The 20,654-nt window shown below is 52.6% G+C and overlaps 1 protein-coding gene across 4 annotated transcripts in view; it reads left to right on the forward strand.

Annotated features, from left to right (window-relative positions):
- Positions 1-20,654, forward strand: part of arhgef49 (Rho guanine nucleotide exchange factor 49) — a 379,760-nt gene that overhangs the window by 137,629 nt on the left and 221,477 nt on the right. The gene's annotated exons all lie outside the window — the stretch shown is intronic.

The following is a 20,654-nucleotide window of genomic DNA, read 5'->3' on the forward strand; positions in this document are numbered from 1 at the left end:
CCTGAACCGCATTACCCCTTTCCTGAAGCCTGAACTGCACTACTCCTTTCCTGAGGCCTGAACCTCACTACCCTTTCCGTAGGCCTGAACCACACTACTCCTTTCCCGAGGCCTGAATCGCCCTACTCCTTTCCTGAGGCCCGAACCACACTACTTCATTACCGACGCCTGAACCACACCAGTCCTTTCCTGAGGCCTGAACCGCACTGCTCCTTTCCTGAGGCCTGAACCGCTCAGCTCCTGGCCTGAGGTCCAATTCACACTGCTCCTTTCCCAAGGCCCGAACCGCACCACTCCTTTCCCAAAGCCCGCACTACTCTCTCCCTGAAGTATGAACAGCACAGCTCCTTTCCTGAGGCCTGAACCACGCAGCTCATTTCTAATGCCTGAAACACGCTGCTCTTTTCCCAAGGCCCAAAGTGCAATGCTCCATTCCCATGGAACAAACCGTACCGCTCCTTTCCTAATGCCGACACTGCGCTGCACCCTTCCTGAGACCTGAACCGAGGCCTGAACGTACCGCTCCTTTACCAAGGCCAGCCTGCTCCTTTTCCGAGACACAAACTGAACGATTTATGGGCAGAACGGTAACACAAGTGGATAGCACTGTGGCTTCACAGCGCCAGGGTCCCAGGTTCGATTCCCCGCTGGGTCACTGTCTGTGCGGAGTCTGCACGTTCTCCCCGTGTCTGCGTGGGTTTCCTCCGGGTGCTCCGGTTTCCTCCCACAGTCCAAAGAGGTGCAGGTTAGGTGGATTGGCCATGATAAATTGCCCTTAGTGACCAAAGAGGTTAGGAGGGGTTATTGGGTTACGGGGATAGGGTGGAAGTGAGGGCTTAAGTGGGTCGGTGCAGACTCGATGGGCCGAATGGCCTCCTTCTGCACTATATGTTCTATGTTCGATGTTCTATTTTTTTCCCAAGATTAGAACTGCCCGTCTCGCTTCCCAAAGCCCAAACCACAGCTCCGCTGTTATTGACTACAGCTCCGCCTTCAACACCATAATCCCAGCTAAGCTCATATCAAAGCTCCCAAAACCTAGGACATGGCTCCTCACTCTGCAACTGGATCCTCGACTTTCTAACACAGACCACAATCAGTAAGAATGAACAACAACACCTCCTCCACAATAGTCCTCAATACCGGGGCCCCGCAAGGCTGCGTACTTAGCCCCCTATTCTACTCCCTGTACACACACGGCTGCGCGGCAAAATCTGTTTCCAACTCCATCTACAAGTTTGCTGACGATGCGACCATAGTGGGCCGGATCTCGAATAACGACGAGTCAGAATACAGGAGGGGGATAGAGAACCTGGTGGAGTGGCGCAGCGACAACAATCTCTCCCTCAATACCAGCAAAACTAAAGAGCTTCAGGAAGCAAAGTACTGTACACACCCCTGTCAGCATCAACGGGGCCGAGGTGGAGATGGTTAGCAGTTTCAAATTCCTAGGGGTGCAGATCTCCAAAAATCTGTCCTGGTCCACCCACGTCGACGCTACCGCCAAGAAAGCACAACAGCGCCTAAACTTCCTCAGGAAACTAAGGAAATTCGGCATGTCCACATTAACTCTTACCAACTTTTACAGATGCACCATAAAAAGCATCCTATCGGGCTGCATCACAGCCTGGTATGGCAACTGCTCGGCCCAGGACCGCAAGAAACTTCAGAGAGTCGTGAACACCGCCCAGTCCATCACACAAACCTGCCTCCCATCCATTGACTCCATCTACACCTCCCGCTGCCAGGGGAAAGCGGGCAGTATAATCAACGATCCCTCCCACCCGGCTTACTCACTCTTCCAACTTCTTCCATCGGGCAGGAGATACAGAAGTCTGAGAACACGCACAAACAGACTCAAAAACAGCTTCTTCCCCGTTGTTACCAGACTCCTAAATGACCCTCTTATGGACTGACCTCATTAACACTACACCCTGTATGCTTCATCAGATGCCGGTGTTTATGTAGTTACATTGTGTACCTTGTGTTGCCCTATTATGTATTTTCTTTTATTTCCTTTTTGTTTCATGTACTTAATGGTCTGTTGAGCTACTCGCAGAAAAATACTTTTCACTGTACCTCGGTACACGTGACAATAAACAAAATCCAAACCACACTGCTCATTTCCCAAGGCCCAAACCATCCGCTCTTTTCCAAAGGACCGTACTGCATTACCCCTTTCCCGAGGCCTGAACCGCACCGCTCCTTTCCCCAGACCTGCTCCATCGCTGCCTGTCTGCCATGCACAGCCTTTCCTTGCCGCTGCTGCCCACCTTCTGGCCAATTGGCCTCCTGCTGGCTCGTGCCTCGCCCTGGCTTCGCACTTGGCTGTGGGCTATTCTGCCCAGCAACGGCGAGATGGAATAAATCAAATGGACCAATTGGAGAAAGGTCACTCGGAGCCTACCAGCATCCAAGAGGTCTTGCTCTGTTTGGCCCATTTGATTCCTCGATGTTTGCACGTTCAAACCACCATTTACCGGTCACATGGTAGCCACCGGCTTTGCGGACCCCCTAGAGATGCATTACGGACTCTGCGGAGGAGTCGCAGATCCGGAGACCCCAGTTTGGGAACTATGGTTCAGAATCACCTCATTGCTCCTAGTCTAAGCCTTTATTAATAAATACTATCTGCTTTATTAACTGTTCCCTTCACCTGTCCTGCCACGTTCAATGATTTATGCACATAGACACCCAGGTCCCTCTGCTCCTGCACACCTTTTAGAATTTTACTCCCACACAGGTTAAGGGAGGGACGTGAATCAGAAACATCCGTTCTTGCTCAGGTGGGTGGTGTGCTCACCGACTGTGTCAAAATCCAGTCCAGAGACTGTGATACAAATTCAGGCTGGAGCTGGAGCTTTCAATGCAGAACAGAGGACGTGCTGCACTGTCAGAGGTGCCGTCCTTTGAACAAGATGTTAAACTGAAACATCTTCTGCTCTCTTATATGATAAAAAAGGTCCCACGGCACCTCGAGGGACAAGCCCAGGCAATGCTTTCTACCTGAAAGTTCCCTCCAAGTCACGCGCCAGCCTGACTTGGAAATATATCACCGTTCCTTCTGTCGCCGGATCAAAATCCTGGAACTTCCTCCCTAACAGCACAGGGGCAGCACGATAGCTCAGTGGTTAGCACTGTTGCTTCACTGCACCAGGGTCGCAGGTTCGATTCCCGGCTTGGGTCACTGTCTGTGCGGAGTCTGCACGTTCTCCCCGTGTCAGCGTGGGTTTCCTCCGGGTGCCCCGGTTTCCTCCCACAAGTCCTGAAAGATGTGCTGTTAGGTCATTTGTACATTCTGAATTCTCCCTCCGTGTACCCGAACAGGCGCCGGAATGTGGCGACGAGGGGATTTTCACAGTAACTTCATTGCAGTGTCAATGTAAGCCTACTTGTGACAATAAAGATTATTTAAAAAAGGGAGGTGTACCTACACCTCAAGGACTGCAGCAGTTCAAGAAGGCAGCTCATCACCACCTTCTGAAGGGCAATTAGGGATGGGCAATAAAATACTGGCCGAGTGATGCCCACATTCCGTGAAATTAGTTTTTTAAATTGTAGAGCGTATCCGTTCAATCTAAACCTAAACATGATCTGATCATTTGTTTTATTTATGGTTGTTTGGTGGCCAATGTTGCTCCATTACAACAGTAACGACACCTTCAAAAGTACATCGTTGATTGTCAATCCCTTTGAGGCAAACTGAAGCCAGTTTACAAGACAATTGAAGAGCTGGCACATTGGATGAAGGGGTTTCAGTAAAATCATCGACTCCCCATTTCTCTTCAGATTCTGACAGTTCTGCAGCATTCTCGGAGTTGAGGGTGGCCTTGACCTCAAACATGCTGCCCAACAGGTAAGCGAAGGAAAGACAAAACGACTTGCAAGAACAAGGATACCCGCACTCCGCGTGCGCCAAAACACTTTACCGTCAAGCCACATTTGGATTTTGTTTATTGTCATGGGTACCGAGGTACAGTGAAAGGTATTTTTCTGCGGGCAGCTCAAATAGATCATTAAGTACATGAGAATAAAAGAAAAGAAAATACATAATAGGGCAACAATATAACTACATAACACCGGCATCGGGTGAAGCATACAGGGTGTAGTGTTAATAAGGTCAGTCCTTAAGAGGGTCATTTAGGAGTCTGGTAACAGTGGGGAAGAAGCTGTTTTTGAGTCTGTTCGTGCGTGTTCTCGGGCTTCTGTATCTCCTGCCCGATGGAAGAAGTTGGAAGAGTGAGTAAGCCGGGTGGGAGGGGTCTTTGATTATGCTGCCCACTTTCCCCAGGCAGCGGGAGGTGTAGATGGAGTCAATGGATAGGAGGCAGGTTTGTGTGATGGACTGGGCGGTGTTCACGACTCTCTGAAGTTTCTTGCGGTCCTGGGCCGAGCAGTTGCCATACCAGGCTGTGATGCAGCCCGATAGGATGCTTTCTACGGTGCATCTGTAAAAGTCGGTAAGAGTTAATGTGGACATGCCGAATTTCCTTAGTTTCCTGAGGAAGTATAGGCGCTGGTGTGCTTTCTTGGTGGTAGCGTCAACGTGGGTGGACCAGGACAGATTTTTGGAGATGTGTACCCCTAGGAATTTGAAACTGCTAACCATCTCCACCTCGGCCCTGTTGATGCTGACAGGGGTGTGTACAGTACTTTGCTTCCTGAAGTCAATGACCAGCTCTTTAGTTTTGCTGGCATTGAGGGAGAGATTGTTTTTAAAAAAATATTTTTATTCAATAATAGCAAAATCTTTATATAACAATAACAAACAGAATAATAATAACATAAACATCAACATGGTAAACTAAACATTTCCCACCCAACCTCTTCTGTCCATCGCTTAACCATATTGCACCTCCCCGCCCCCCCCTTCACAATGCTGCTGCTGCTGACATTTTCATTTTCCCCGAGAAAGTCGAGGAACGGCTGCCCCCTCCGAGAGAACCCCAGCATTGACCCCCCTTAAGGCAAACTTTATTTTCTCCAGTTTGTGAAACCCAGCCATGTCACTGACCCAAGTCTCCACACTCGGGGGCTTCGAGTCCCTCCACATTAAAAGGATCCGTCTCCGGGCTACCAGGGAGGCAAAGGCCAAAACGTCGGCCTCTTTCACTCCCTGAACTCCCGGGTCTTCTGACACACCAAAGATCGCCATCTCTGGACTCGGCACCGCCCACGTACCTAGCACCTTGGATACTGCCTTGGCAAAGCCCTTCCAGAATCCTCCAAGCTTCGGGCATGCCCAAAACATGTGGACATGGTTTGCTGGGCTTCCCGCACACCTCACACATCTGTCTTCTACCCCGAAAAACTTGCTCATCCTCGCCGCTGTCATGTGTGCCCGGTGGGCCACTTTAAACTGTATCAGATTGAGCCTGGCACATGAAGAGGAGGAATTAACCCTGCTTAGGGCATCCGCCCACAGACCCGCCTCTAACTCCCCATCTAGCTCCTCCTCCCACTTGCCCTTCAGTTCCTCCACCGGGGTCTCCTCCGCCTCCAGCAACTCCTGATAGATATCCAACTTTCCCCTCCCCTACCCAGGTACCGGACACTACTCTGTCCTGTATCCCCCGTGGTGGCAACAGCGGGAAAGCCAACACCTGTTTCCTCAGAAAGTCCCGCACTTGCAGATATCGGAAACCGTTCCCTGGCGGGAACTTGTCCTCCAGCGCCTTCAGACTGGGAAAGCTCCTGTCTATGAATTGATCTCCCATCCTTCTAATCCTGCTCTCTGCCAGCTCCGGGACCCGCCATCTATCCTGCCCGGTGCAAACCTGTGGTTATTACAAATCGGGGTCCAGACCGACGCACCCTCCACCCTCTTATACCTCCTCCATTGCCCCCAGATCTTCAATGCCACTACTACCACCGGACTTGTGGAGTAACGGGCCGGCGAGAACAGCAGAGGTGCCGCTACCAGTGCTCCCAAACTGGTGCCTTTGCATGACGCCGCCTCCATCCGCTCCCATGTCAACCCCTCACCCACCATCCACTTCCTAATCATCGCTAAATTCGCCACCCAGTAGTAGTTGCAGACGTTCGGCAGCGCCAACCCACCCTCCCCCCGACTGCGCTCCAAAATATTCTTCAATCGCGGGGTTTTACCTGCCCATACAAAGCCCAAAATAATCTTGTTTACCTGCTTGAGAAAGGGCTTAGTGCTGAAGATTGGAAGGCACTGGAAGGCAAACAAAAATCTGGGGAGGACGGTCATTTTCACGGTCTGTATCCTCCCCGCCAGCGATAGCGGGAGCATATCCCATCTTTTAAAGTCCCCCTCTATTTGCTCCACCAGCTGGGTTATGTTGAGCCTGTGTAATTCCCACATTTCCAAGCCACCTGTATACCCAGGTAGCGAAAGCTCCTCTCTACCATCCTGAGCGGCAGCTCCTTCAGTCTCCTCTCCTGCCCCCTTGCCTGGATAACGAACAATTCACTTTTTCCCATGTTCAATTTGTACCCCGAGAACCTGCCAAATTCCCTCAAGGTCTGCATAACCTCCCCCATCCCCTCCACCGGGTCCGAGATGTACAAGAGCAGATCGTCCGTGTACAGCGAAACCCGGTGTTCCACCGCCCCCGCCCCCACCACCCCCCCCCACCCCCACCCCCCACCCCGAACCAGCCCCTGCCACTTCCTTGATGCTCTCAGCGCCATGGCCAATGGCTCTATAGCCAGAGCGAACAGCAACGGGGAGAGGGGGCACCCCTACCTCGTCCCTCGGTGTAGCTTAAAGTACCCCGACCTCAGCCAGTTCGTGCACACGCTTGCTACCGGAGCTTGATAGAGCAATCGCACCCAGTCGATGAAGCCCTCACCAAACCTAAACCTTCCCAGCGTCTCCCAAAGATACACTACCCCACCCAATCAAAAGCCTTCTCCGCGTCCATCGCAACCACCACCTCCGCCTCCTCTCCTTCTGAGGGCATCATAATTACGTTCAAAAGCCTCCGAACGTTAGCATTGAGCTGTCTGCCCTTAACAAATCCAGTTTGGTCCTCCCCTATGAGCCCTGGGACACAGTCTTCTATCCTAGTGGCCAAAATCTTGGCCAGCAGCTGGGCATCTACGTTCAAAAGCGAGATCGGCCTATATGACCCACATTGCTCCGGGTCCTTCTCTCCTGTACCAGCCTCCCCGAACAGGCGCCGGAATGTGGCGACTAGGGGCTTTTCACAGTAACTTCATTGAAGCCTACTTGTGACAATAAGCGATTTTCATTTTCATTTCATTTCTCGTTTAAGGATGAGTGAAATCGAGGCCTGCAACATCGTTGGGGGGAGGATTCCCCTCTCTTTAGCCTTGTTAAATGTCCTCATCAGCAGTGGGCACAATACCTCTGAGAACTTCTTATAATATTCTACCGGGTAACCGTCCGGCCCCGGAGCCTTGCCCGACTACGTGCCCTCCAGTCCTTTAACAATTTCCTCTGCCTCAGCCGGGGCCCCAGCCCCTCAACCAGGTCCTCCTCCACCCTCGGAAACCTCAACTGATCAAGGAACTGCCTCATCCCTTCTACACCAGACGGGGGTTCCGACTCAAATAATTTGCTATAAAATTCTTTTAAAACGTTGTTCATCCCCCCTGGGTCCAAGACCATATTACCCTCCCTATTCCTTACTTCCCCAATCTCCCTAGCCGCTTCTCTCTTCCTAAGGTGGTGCGCCAACATCCTGCTCGCCTTTTCCCCATATTTGTAGACAGCCCCACTTGCCCTCCTCAACTGCTCCACCGCCCTCCCCGTGGTCAACAACTCAAACTCTGCGTGTAGTTTCCGACGCTCCCTCAAGATCCCCGCGTACGGGGCCTCCGCATATCTCCTATCCACTCGAAGTATCTCCTCCACTAATCTCTCCCTCTCTGCTCGTTCCACCTATTCTCTGTGGGACAGAATCAAAATTAGTTCCCCTCTTACAACTGCTTTCAGGGCCTCCCAAATCACCGCTGCTGATACCTCATCCATATCGTTTGTATCCGGGTAATTCTGGATGGCCTTATTCACCCGCCCGCAGACCGCTTCATCCGCTAACAACCCCACATCCAGTCTCCACAGCGGGCGCTACCCTCTCTCCTCACTCAACCGCAAATCCACCCAATGCAGGGCATGATCAGAGACTGCAATTGCTGAATATTCCGTCCCCGCCACCTTCGGAATTAGCGCCCTGCTTAGGACAAAAAAATAATTGCGGGAGTAAACTTTATGGACATGAGAAAAAAACGAAAACTCCTTCGCCTTCGGCCGTTCGAATCTCCACGGGTCTACCCCCCCACTCCCCATCTGCTCCATAAAACCCCTCAACTCCTTTACCACGACAGGCCTCCTTCCAGTCCTGGATTTTGACCGGTCCAGATCGGGGTCAATGACCGTGTTAAAGTCTCTCCCCAGACTTCCGGGTGCGGCGATGACCAGCTAAGTCGCACGTTTCGGCACCTCCCGTTGAAACGGACTTTTGGGCTCTTATTAGGAGCCCCAACGGCAATTTTTAACGGCCAAAATCATTGTGCGGTGAAATAGGAGGGAATCCCCCCGGATAAATATGGATAAAGGAGAGGATAGCGGCCGGATTGCAGTGGATCCTTTGGAGCAGCAGCAAAGAAGGGAAGCCTGAAGCAAGATGGCGTCGGAAGGTGGCCATTTGGTATGGGGCCCGGAGCAACAAGAGTTCCTGCGGCGCTGTGTGGAAGAGCTGAAGAAGGAGGTGTTGGCCCTGATGCTACAGGCGATTGAAGGGCTAAAAGAGGCGCAGAGGACCCAGGAGTTGGAGCTTCGGGTCGTGAAGGCAAAGGCTGCGGAGAATGAGGATGAAATACAGGGCCTGGTGGTAAGGACAGAGACGCACGAGGCACAGCACAAAAGGTGTGTGGAGAGGTTGGAAGCCCTGGAGAATAACTCGAGGAGGAAGAATTTAAGAGTCTTGGGTCTTCCCGAAGGCACAGAGGGGGCAGACGTCGGGGCATATGTGAGCACGATGCTCCACTCGCTAATGGGATCGGAGGCCCCGACGGGCCCTTTGGAGGTGGAGGGAGCTTATCGAGTTCTGGCGCGAAGACCAAAGGCTGGAGAAATACCTCGAGCCATAGTGGTGTGGTTTCACCACTACAATGACAGAGAGATGGTTCTAAGATGGGCGAAGAAAACTCGGAGCTGCAGATGGCAGAATGCGGTGATCCACGTGTACCAGGATTGGAGTGCGGAGGTGGCGAGAAGGAGGGCAAGTTTCAACCGGGTCAAGTCGGTGCTCCACAAAACGAAGGTTAAATTTGGAATGTTACAGCCGGCGAGACTGTGGGTCACACACCAAGGGAAGCACCACTACTTTGAGATGGCAGAAGAGGCGTGGGCATTCATTGTGGACGAGAATCTGGAATAGTCTGGCGAGAGGAAAAGCTTCTGTAATAAAGTGGTGGGGTGATTATGTGGGACGAGGAAGGGGAAGGGGGGGGGGGGGGGAATTTTTTCAATTTTTCAATTTTGTAACTTTTCTCTTTCCCCTCGTGTTGGGGGGGGGGGAGTATGGGGAACTGTGGGCGCCGGTGGGAAGGAAAGGGGAAGGAGAAGGGAACTGCGCCATCAGGGGCGGGGCCGAGTGGGAAACGCGGGCTTTGCTCCCGCGCTATGGTAATTGTGGCGGGAACGGGGACGCAGGAAGGAGGGGGCCTCGCACAATGAGGGGCCGAGGACAAACGGGGGAAGCTGAGGTCAGCCAGAGTTTGCTGACTTCTGGGAGCAACATGGGGGGTGCAACTACGCTAGAAAGGGATCTAGCGGAGGGGGGGTGGGGGGAGTTAACTGGGTTGCTGCTGCTAAGGGGAAGGGGGAGCTGTTATGGGGCGGGGTGGTCGGGACGGGAGAGCACCGTCGGTGGGATATACGGGTACGTGGGAACCGGGTGAGGAGTTGGGTTAGAAAAGGGGATGGCTAGTCGACATGGGGGGGGGGGGGGGGGGGGGGTAAAGAGCCCCCCAACCCGGTTGATCACGTGGAACGTGAGAGGGCTGAATGGGCTGATTAAAAGGGTACGGGTACTCGCACACCTAAAGAACTTAAAGGCAGATGTGGTCATGTTGCAGGAGACGCACCTGAAACTGGCAGATCAGGCCAGACTACGTAAAGGATGGGTGGGGCAGGTGTTCCATTCGGGCTTAGATGCGAAGAATAGGGGGGTGGCTATTTTAGTGGGGAAACGGGTACTGTTTGAGGCAAAGACCATAGTGGCGGACAGTGGGGGCAGATACGTGATGGTGAGTGGCAGATTGCAAGGGGAGGTGGTGGTTCTGGTGAACGTATACGCCCCGAACTGGGATGATGTAAACTTCATGAAGCGTATGCTGGGGCGTATCCCGGACCTGGAGGCGGGAAAGCTGGTAATGGGGGGAGACTTCAATACGGTGCTTGATCCAGGGCTGGACCGGTCTAGGTCTAAGACCGGGAGGAGGCCGGCAGCGGCCAAGGTGCTTAAGGACTTCATGGAGCAGATGGGAGGAGTAAGACCCCTGGAGATTTATTAGGCCTAGGAGTAAGGAGTTTTCATTTTTTTCCCATGTTCACAAGGTGTATTCACGGATACTTTTTTGTCCTGGGAAGGGCACAGATTCCGAAGGTGACAGGGACGGAGTACATGGCCATAGCCATTTCGGACCACGCTCCACATTGGGTAGATCTGGAGGTAGGAGAGAGAAAGGAGCAGCACCCACTCTGGAGATTGGATATGGGGTTGTTGGCGGATGAGGGGGTATGTCTAAGGGTGAGGGGGTGTATCAAAAGGTACCTGGAGCTTAATGATAACGGAGAGGTCCAGGTGGGAGTGGTCTGGGATGCGCTGAAGGCGGTGGTCAGAGGGGAACTGATATCCATAAGGGCCCATAAAGGGAAGCAAGAGAGCAAAGAAAGGGAGCGACTGTTGAGAGAACTTCTGAGGGTAGACAGGCAATATGCAGAGGCTCTGGAGGAGGGACTGTACAGGGAAAGACAAAGGCTACATATGGAATTTGACCTGCTGACCACGGGCAAGGCAGAAGCACAGTGGAGGAGGGCACAGGGAGTACAATGAGTATGGAGAGAAGGCGAGCCGGTTACTGGCCCAACAACTGAGGAAGAGGGGAGCGGCGAGGGAGATAGGTGGGGTGAGGGATGAGGAAGGTGAGGTAGAACGGGGAGCGGAGAGGGTGAACGGGGTGTTTAAGGCATTCTACGAGAGGCTGTATAAGGCTCAGCCCCCGGAAGGGAAGGAGGGAATGATGCATTTCCTAGATCGGCTGGAATTCCCGAAGGTGGAGGAGCAGGAGAGGGCAGGACTGGGAGCACAGATTGAGGTGGAGGAAGTGATAAAGGGGATTGGGAGCATGCAGGCGGGGAAGGCCCCGGGACCAGATGGGTTCCCGGTGGAATTTTATAGGAAATACATGGACCTACTGGCCCCGCTTTTGACGAGAACCTTTAATGAGGCCAGGGAAAGGGGGAAGTTGCCCCCGACTATGTCGGAGGCGACGATATCGTTACTCTTAAAGAAGGAAAAAGACCCGCTGCAGTGCGGGTCTTACAGGCCTATTTCCCTCCTGAACGTGGATGCTAAGCTCCTGGCCAAGGTGATGGTGACAAGGATAGAGGATTGTGTCCCGGGGGTGGTCCACGAGGATCAAACTGGGTTCTTTAAGGGGAGACAGCTGAACACGAATATACGGAGGCTGCTAGGGGTGATTATGATGCCCCCGCTGGAGGGGGAGGCGGAGATAGTGGTGGCGATGGACGCTGAGAAAGCATTTGACAGAGTGGAGTGGGACTACTTATGGGAAGTGTTGAGGAGATTTGGTTTTGGAGAGGGGTTTATTGGATGGGTACAGCTGCTATCTAGGGCCCCGGTGGCAAGTGTGATCACGAACAGGCAGAGGTCCGACTACTTCCGTCTTTATAGAGGGACAAGACAGGGGTGTCCCCTGTCTCCGTTACTGTTTGCATTGGCAATTGAGCCGCTGGCCATAGCACTGAGGGGCTCTAGGAAGTGGAGGGGAGTACTCAGGGGAGGAGAAGAACACCGGGTATCATTGTATGCAGATGATCTATTGCTGTATGTTGCGGACCCAGTGGAGGGGATGCCTGAGATAATGTGGACACTCAGGGAGTTTGGGGAATTTTCGGGGTACAAATTGAATATGGGGAAGAGTGAGTTGTTTGTGGTGCATCCGGGGGAGCAGAGCAGGGGAATAGATGATTTACCGCTGAGGAGGGTAACAAAAGATTTCCGGTACTTAGGGATCCAGATAGCCAGGAACTGGGGAACCCTACATAGGCTTAATTTAACACGATTGGTGGAACAGATGGAGAAGGATTTTAAGAGATGGGACATGGTGTCCCTGTCACTGGTGGGCAGGGTGCAGGCGGTCAAAATGGTAGTCCTCCCGAGATTTCTTTTTGTGTTCCAGTGCCTCCGGGTGATGGTTACGAGGGCTTTTTTCAAAAAAATTGAGAAGAGTGTTATGAGCTTTGCGTGGGCTGGGAAGACCCCGAGAGTGAGGAGGGGGTTTTTGCAGCGTAGCAGGGATAGGGGGGGACTGGCACTGCCGAGCTTAAGTGATTATCATTGGGCCGCCAATATCTCAATGGTGTGTAAGTGGATGGGAGAAGGGGAGGGAGCGGCGTGGAAGAGACTGGAAATGGCGTCCTGTAAAGGAACCAGCCTACAAGCATTGGCGACGGCGCCGTTGCCGTTCTCCCCGAAGAAATACACCACAAGTCCAGTGGTGGTGGCAACGCTGAAAATTTGGGGGCAGTGGAGACGGCATAAGGGAATGACGGGTGCCTGGGTGCGGTCCCCGATAAGGAATAATCATAGGTTTGTCCCGGGGAGAATAGATGGGGGATTTAGAACATGGCAGAGAGCAGGGATTGTGCAACTGAGGGATCTGTTCCTAGACGGGACGTTTGCGAGTCTGGGAGCGCTGACGGAAAAATACGGGTTGCCCCAGGGGAATGCATTCCGGTATATGCAATTGAGGGCTTTTGTGAGGCAACAGGTGAGGGAATTTCCGCAGCTCCCGACGCAGGAGATTCAGGATAGAGTGATTTCGGGGACATGGGTGGGGGATGGTAGGATGTCAGATATATACAGGGAAATGAGAGACGAGGGGGAGATCATGGTGGATGAGCTGAAGGGAAAATGGGAAGAAGAGCTGGGGGAAGAGATCGAAGAGGGGCTGTGGGCAGATGCCCTACGCAGGGTAAACTCTTCGTCCTCGTGTGCCAGGCTTAGCCTGATACAATTCAAGGTCTTGCACAGGGCGCACATGACCGGAGCAAGGCTCAGTAAATTTTTCGGGGTAGAGGATAGGTGCGGGAGATGCGCGAGAAGCCCAGCGAACCACACCCACATGTTTTGGTCATGCTCGGCACTGCATGGGTTCTGGGTGGGGGTGGCAAATGTGCTTTCGAAGGTGGTGGGGGTCCGGGTCGAGCCAGGCTGGGGGTTGGCTATATTCGGGGTTGCAGAAGAGCCGGGAGTGCAGGAGGCGAGAGAGGCTGATGTTTTGGCCTTTGCGTCCCTAGTCGCCCGGCGAAGGATATTGTTAATGTGGAAGGAAGCTAAACCCCCGGGCGTGGAGGCCTGGATAAACGACATGGCAGGGTTTATAAAACTGGAGCGGATAAAGTTCGCACTAAGTGGTTCGGCTCAAGGGTTCACCAGGCGGTGGCAACCGTTCATTGACTATCTCGCAGAACGATAAAGGAACTGGGAAAGTAGCAGCAGCAACCCAGGGGGGGACGGGAGGGGGAGGGCTCGGGTGGGTCCTCAGGGGTGTTTTTGTATGGATATTTTTACTTGGATATGTATATTGGCTTGTTTGACTTTATTATTTGGGAGAGTTAATATTTTGTTATGGCAGCTGCCATTTAGTTTATATATTATTTATTTATTTGTTAAAAACGGTCACTATTATTTATATTGTTTTATTGTTGTAAAAGGGAAACATTTTTGTACTGTTTTGTTTGGCCGAAAAAAATTTGAATATAAAATATATATATTTTTTAAAAGTCTCTCCCCATGATCAGGCCTTGAGACTCCAGGTCCGGGATCTTGCCTAACACCCGCCTCATAAATCCCACATCGTCCCAGTTCGGAGCATATACGTTCACAAGCACCACCCGTACACCCTCCAACTTCCCACTCACCACAATATATCTACCCCCCTTATCTGCCACAATTCTTCCAGCCTCAAATGCCACCCGCTTGCTGATCAATATCGCTACCCCCCTGGTCTTTGAGTCCAGCCCAGAGTGAAACACCTGACCAACCCACCCCTTTCTCAATCTCATCTGATCAATAATCATTAGATGTGTCTCCTGAAGCATTGCTACGTCTGCCTTCAGCCCCTTTAAATGCAGGAAAATGCGAGCCCTTTTGACCGGCCCATTCAAACCCCTCACATTCCACATAATCAGCCTGGACAGGGGGCTGCCACCACCCCCTCCCCCTGCCGACTAGCCATAACCTTTTTTTGGCCAGCCCAGAGCGCGTGGCCCCGCTTCCCCGAGCTCCCCCACAAGTAGTAACCGCCCCGACCTCCCTTCTGTTCCCCGATAATAGTTCCTCCCCTGTCAGTGAAGCAGCCTCCCCCTCCCCCCACCTCACAACAGCACCCGAAATCTGATCCCCCAGGTCAAGCACCATCTTAGCACATGCTCACCCCCCACCTCGCTTCCGAGAGTCAGCTGAACCATGCTGACCCCGACAGCCCCGCCCCTGGTGCCAAACAGTCTGGCTCCCTATTGTTCGAACCCCTCTCCCGACATGCATCAACCATTTAACAACATCGCAGTCCCCAGTAAGTAAACAACCTCAAGTAAAATAAATTAACATAAACCAATGAAGAAACAATCGCTTGAAACCAGACCCAACCTCCCACAGAATAGCACCAACTTCGGGGCCCCCCTCCCCCCTCCACATCCAATCTCTGCAAAAACAAAGCACCCTCAAACCACCACCCCAGCCCAATACTTAACCCAGAACCCCAAACAGTCTTATTTGAACATACACAAGAATTACAAAAATTACAAACCGCCGCCACATAACTCCGTCAAGACTTAATTGTCCTTTAAGACGCTTCCAACGTCTTTTCTTTGAGAAATGACCATACATCGCCCGGTGCCTCAAAGTAAAAGTGCCGGTCTTCGTGCGTAACCCACAACCGCGCTGGATACAGCATCCCGAATTTCACCCCCTTCTTGAAGAGGATTGCCTTCACCCGATTAAACTCAGCACGTCTCTTGGCCAGCTCCGCTCCCAGGTCCTGATAAGATGCGCACCTCGCTGTTCTCCCATCTGCTGCTCCGCTCTTTCTTGGCCCACCGCAAGACAAATTCTTTGTCTGAAAAACGGTGGAAACATACCACCATGGCCCTCGGCGGGTCATTCGCCTTCGGCTTCCTTGCGAGGGCTCGATGCGCTCCGTCCACTTCCAGGGGCCGAGAGAACGCCCCGGCCCCATCAGCGTCTCCAACATGCCCGCCACATATGCTCCCGCATTCGACCCCTCAATTCCCTCGGGGAGACCAACGATCCTTAAGTTCTGCCTCCTGGACCTGTTCTCCAGGTCCTCCAGCTTCTCCTGTGGCGCTCATTCAACACCTCCATCTGGTGCTCCAGCACGGTTAGATAGTCCTCCTGGCTGGACAACTTCAGCTCAATTTCTTGTATCGCTTTCCCTTAGGCCACCTGATTCAGTACCACTTGATCGATCGCAGCCTTGATCGGGTCCAGCGTTTCCTTTTTCAGCTCAGCGAAACAGTCCTTAAAGAACTTCATCTGCTGCTCCTTTGACCACTGAGCCCCCGCTCCCTGGTCCTGACCCTCCGCCATGCTGCGCCGCGGTACCAGCTCTGACTGCTTCACTCTCTCCGGGCTGAGTCTTTTCACACGGCCACTTCTAGTCCAATTAGCCATACATCGGAGGAGGAATTCTTCTTAATATCGCCCACTGCATCGATCTATCCCCTAAAGTCCGAGAAAAGTCGGGAAAGAAGGTCCGAAAGTCCATTCCAGGCGGGAGCAATCGAATGTGCGACCTACTCCTCCATGGACCACCGGAAGTCGAGGGATAGATTGTTGTCGCTGCACCACTCCACTAGGCTCTCAATCTCCCTCCTATATTCTGACTCGTCGCTGTTCGAGATCCGGCCCACTATGGTCGTATCGTCAGCAAACCTGTCAGCAAACATTTCAATTGTAGTCGCGGTTGTAATGTAGGAAGCGCAGCAGCGAATCTGTGCACAGCAAGCTCCCACAGACAACAATGTAATCACGGAGTCTGTTTTGTAATAATGTGGGCTGTGGGTTAAGCGTTGGCCAGGACACCGAGGAGAACTTGCTTGCTCTTTTTGAAAATAGTGCCCTGGAACCATTTATGTCCACCTGAGAGAGCACACAGGGCCTTGGTTTAAGATCTCGCCTGAACAGCGATGCCTCTGACATTGCAGCACTCCCTCAGTACTGTCTCTGGCTAAATATTGTGTCCAAGTTTCTTGAGTGGGTTTTGGAGACACATACTCAGAGATGAGAGTGCTGCCCAGTGAGCCAACGCTGAAACCGTTGCTATTGCATTGCCTGGCCTGACACAATATTTCTCATTCTGCCTTCGCCTGTCTCGGGAGCTGGAGCAATGACGAGCTCCGGGCTCTTCCCAGTCACTGTGCTGCACATCCCAGACGGCCAAGTGATGACTGAAATCCGGCTTCTAATAAAAATTCCCACCCAGCGATTCAGAGACTGCAGCGCACTTGCTGATTATTAACCCTATCTCCGCTTCGGGATTCTGCTCCTCAGCTGAGGACGTGGTGGAAACGCTGGAGATAGCCAGGCTGCCAGCGGCAAACCCCTTTGTCCAATGAAATAGCTCTTCAACCGTGGTTTAAACTGGCCTCACAGAGCTGTCCAATCAAGGGGTACTTTTGAAGTGAAGTCACTGTGGTAGTGGAGGAAAGACAGCAGCCAAGCAAACAAAGAAATAATTTTTAATAATAAATTTAGAGTACCCAATTCATTTTTTCCAATTAAGGGGCAATTTAGCGCGGCCAATCCACCTACCCTGCACATCGTTGGGTTGTGGGGGCGAAACTCATGCAAACGCGGGGAGAATGTGCAAACTCTACACGGACAGTGACCCAGTGAGCCGGGATTGAACGTAGGCAGCAGTGCTAAGCACTGCACCACCATGCCACCCTAACAATGGGGCGGCACAGTAACACAGTGGTTAGCACTGTTGCTTCACAGCACTAGGGTCCCAGGTTTGATTCTCGCTGGGGTCACTGTCCGTGCAGAGTCTGCACGTTCTCCACGTGCCTGCGTGGGTTTCCTCCGGGCGCTCCGGTTTCAGTGTACCCGAACAGGCGCCGGAATGTGGCGAATAGGGGTTTTTCACAGTAACTTCATTGCAGGGTTAATGTAAGCCTACTTGTGACAATAATAAAGATTATGGAAATAAATGACCAGATTGTCAGTCGGGACACGCCTGTTCTTTTTCGAATAGCAACGCAGGATCTCTTACTGCTGTGGGGGTCCTGTACATAACTCCCATCAGGGTCTTTTTAACCTTTGTGATTCCTCAACTCTACCCACACAGATTCTATGCCATCTGATCCTATATCGGTCCTGGCTATCAATTTAACTTCATTCCTTACTATCAATGCAGCCCCGCCCCCTTTGCCCATCTGCCTGTCCTTTCGAATGGACACATATCCTTGGGTATTTAGATCCCAGCCCTGATCCCCTTGCAGCCACATCTCTGTGACGCCCACAACATCATACCGGCCAATTGCAATGTGCGCAACCAGCTCATTTACCTTGTTCCGTATACGGCGTGCATTTAGGTACAACACCCTCAATCCTGCATTGACCGCCTCCCTTCTCACACTTGTTCCCCTCCCCCCCCCACTCCCAGAATCTTGGCTCCCATGCAATCACCTACCCCTGGCACTGCCCCCTCCCTCCCTCCCCCGGGGACCTCCCCCTGGCAATACTGGGTGCAAATCCCACCAGAGCAGCTGGTGCCATTTGAATTCAGTTGGTTAATTTAAAAAATGTGGAATAAAAATAAAGAAATAAATAATCTTTATTGTATAGAAGCTAGTCCTGATGATGGTGACCATGACAATCATCATCGATTGCTCTGAAATATCTGACTCAATAAGGTCCCTTCCGAAGTCCGGCCTACACAAGGTTGACTGGTAACTGTCCCCGAGGGCATTTCGGGATGGGCAACGAACGTTGACTGTGCCAGTCATACCCACGTCCGAGGAAAGAATTTTACAAAGTCAGCTTAATTGGATTGCTCTTTCAGTGAGCCAACACAGTCATGCTGGGCTGAATGGCCTCCTATGTGCCGGGACGTTGCGTGGTATGTGTTCGCTCTTCCAAATTGCTTCATTTTATTTGAAAATGCTTTACAATGTTCCTGAGAGGCATGCCAAGGTAATCTGTGAGTGGAAGGCTTTTCCCCTGGATGTAAGTGAGGTTGTGATAGTTTAAAATAGAGTGAGGTTAAATTATCACGAGTATTCCTAATAGAGTGGTGATGACTGAGAGAGTGGGTATTGACGTATAAAGTAAACTAGGCCCTGAGTGCTTTGGAGGCATTTCAGGAGACCTGTGGGAATTCTGCAGCAGTTCCCTGTGACAGATTAACAGGATCTCTGGGATTTAGGGACGTCCTCCCAGTGAGGGAGTCGGCATTGACTGTCTACGGAAATCAGTCCCAGGGGTGGAAACCAACAGCTGTCAGAGAGCAGCCCAGGCCACTCGCTGTCCTGCAGCCTGGACGGGAATCCTCCGCCCTCGTTACCTCCAGTCAGCCGCTGTAAAACCAACACTGTTACTTTCCTCTTCCCATGTTCCTGCCCACTAATGCGTCTTGCTGGTGCGCAAGCTCCATAGAGTCAACACTATGGGCAGCACGGTAGCATTGTGGATAGCACAATTGCTTCACAGCTCCAGGGTCCCAGGTTCGATTCCGGCTTGGGTCACTGTCTGTGCGGCGTCTGCACGTTCTCCCCGTGTGTACGTGGGTTTCCTCCGGGTGCTCCGGTTTCCTCCCACAATCCAAAGATGTGCGGGTTAGGTGGATTGGCCGTGATAAATTGCCCTTAGTGTCCTAAAGTGCCCTTAGTGTTGGGTGGGGTTACTGGGTTATGGGGATAGGGTGGAGGTATGGGCTTGGGTAGGGCGCTCTTTCCAAGAGCCGGTGCAGACTCGATGGGCCGAATGGCCTCCTTCTGCACTGTAAATTGTATGATAATCTATGATAACCACCAGACACAGATGCGATTCTGCAATGTGAGCCGCGTTATCCAGCTTTGGCACCACGACAGCACGACGCCTGCTATCGTAGATTTGAGTCCCACCCTATCCTCACTGTCCACTGGATTAATTCTCCAAATGTGGGAATAGTCAGCGTTTGTTGCCCATCCCTAACTTTGAGAAGGTGATGGAGAGCTGCCTTCTTCAACGACGGCAGTCCTTATGGTGCAGGTACACCCACAGTGCTGTTAGGGAGGATTTTGGGGCGCGCCAGGTACATCACAGGAGAGGTTTTGCGCCAGGCACAAAACCACGTGTGAGTTACCTGGCCCCGGTGCCCGCCGCGATCTCGATTACATCCTCACTGGGCATGATCCAGATAGTCATATTTAATTGACCATTGGGTTCAGTTGAACATGTGCAGCCAGGTTGAGGCCGCATTCTCCTCGCTCCCAAGAGCCACCGGCCACATCGACCTGGCATCAACCCGGCGCTGATTGGTACTGGTCTCCACAACAGGCAGCGCTGGCTGCCCTGCGGCTGACCCTCCCGGGGCCCTCGGGGGAACAGGACATCCCTCCTGGTCTCCACTGTGTCTAGCGACCTCCCCAGGTCAACGTCCCCGAACCTTGGGGCTGGTCTCCTCAGAGCCATTGTTGCGAGCTGGCTGGGGTTTGCTGAGCGAGTGCTGCTCGATCTTGTTAGCGGAAAGCTGGACACTCTGCCAATCTCAGAGACTAGTAGAGCCCCCCAGGTGATCGGAGACAGGGCAGAGTAGTAACCTGGCACCCAGGCACCCTGGTCATGCCAACCTTGCACCACCAGCCTACGTGGGGGTCTCTGTGCGGGGTGGCGGGTCAGATCACCCCCGTACTTGGAGGGGGGGACCCAGAAAATCCAGGAGTTGGCCAGTGTGGGGCCTCGCTATTAGGCTGCCCACTGAAAATCACGGCCCGATAGCGGGATTTCCTCGGGAATCGCTCGTAATCCTCGCCATGCATTAATTTGCTTGGCGAGGGATGGTGAAGTGCTACCAGCGGGATTGCAGATCAGTAGCAATTCAACTTCAGAGGCAGGACATAAGAGTTTCCCAAGCAGGGAATTTTGCCCTAAGGGTGGGTGAATCCAGATCTGGATCTCACTCCAAAAAGACAGCGGAAAAGACCCCGCCAAACTCTCCCAAAATGACACTTAGGGCACGATTCTCCATTAAGATTTCTAAGTGGGTAGTGAGCAGGAACTATCGCAAGCTTCCCAGCGTTCAGCCCCCCCCCCCCCCCCCCCCCCCCCCCCCCCCCCCCCCCCCCCCCGGGCCACCGGGCCCTTTCCGCCCCCGCGTGAGCATCTACCTCCATCTCCCCATGTGAC

This window comes from Scyliorhinus torazame, chromosome 2, assembly GCF_047496885.1.
Source record: "Scyliorhinus torazame isolate Kashiwa2021f chromosome 2, sScyTor2.1, whole genome shotgun sequence".
In the NCBI taxonomy this organism is placed as follows: Eukaryota; Metazoa; Chordata; class Chondrichthyes; order Carcharhiniformes; family Scyliorhinidae; genus Scyliorhinus; species Scyliorhinus torazame.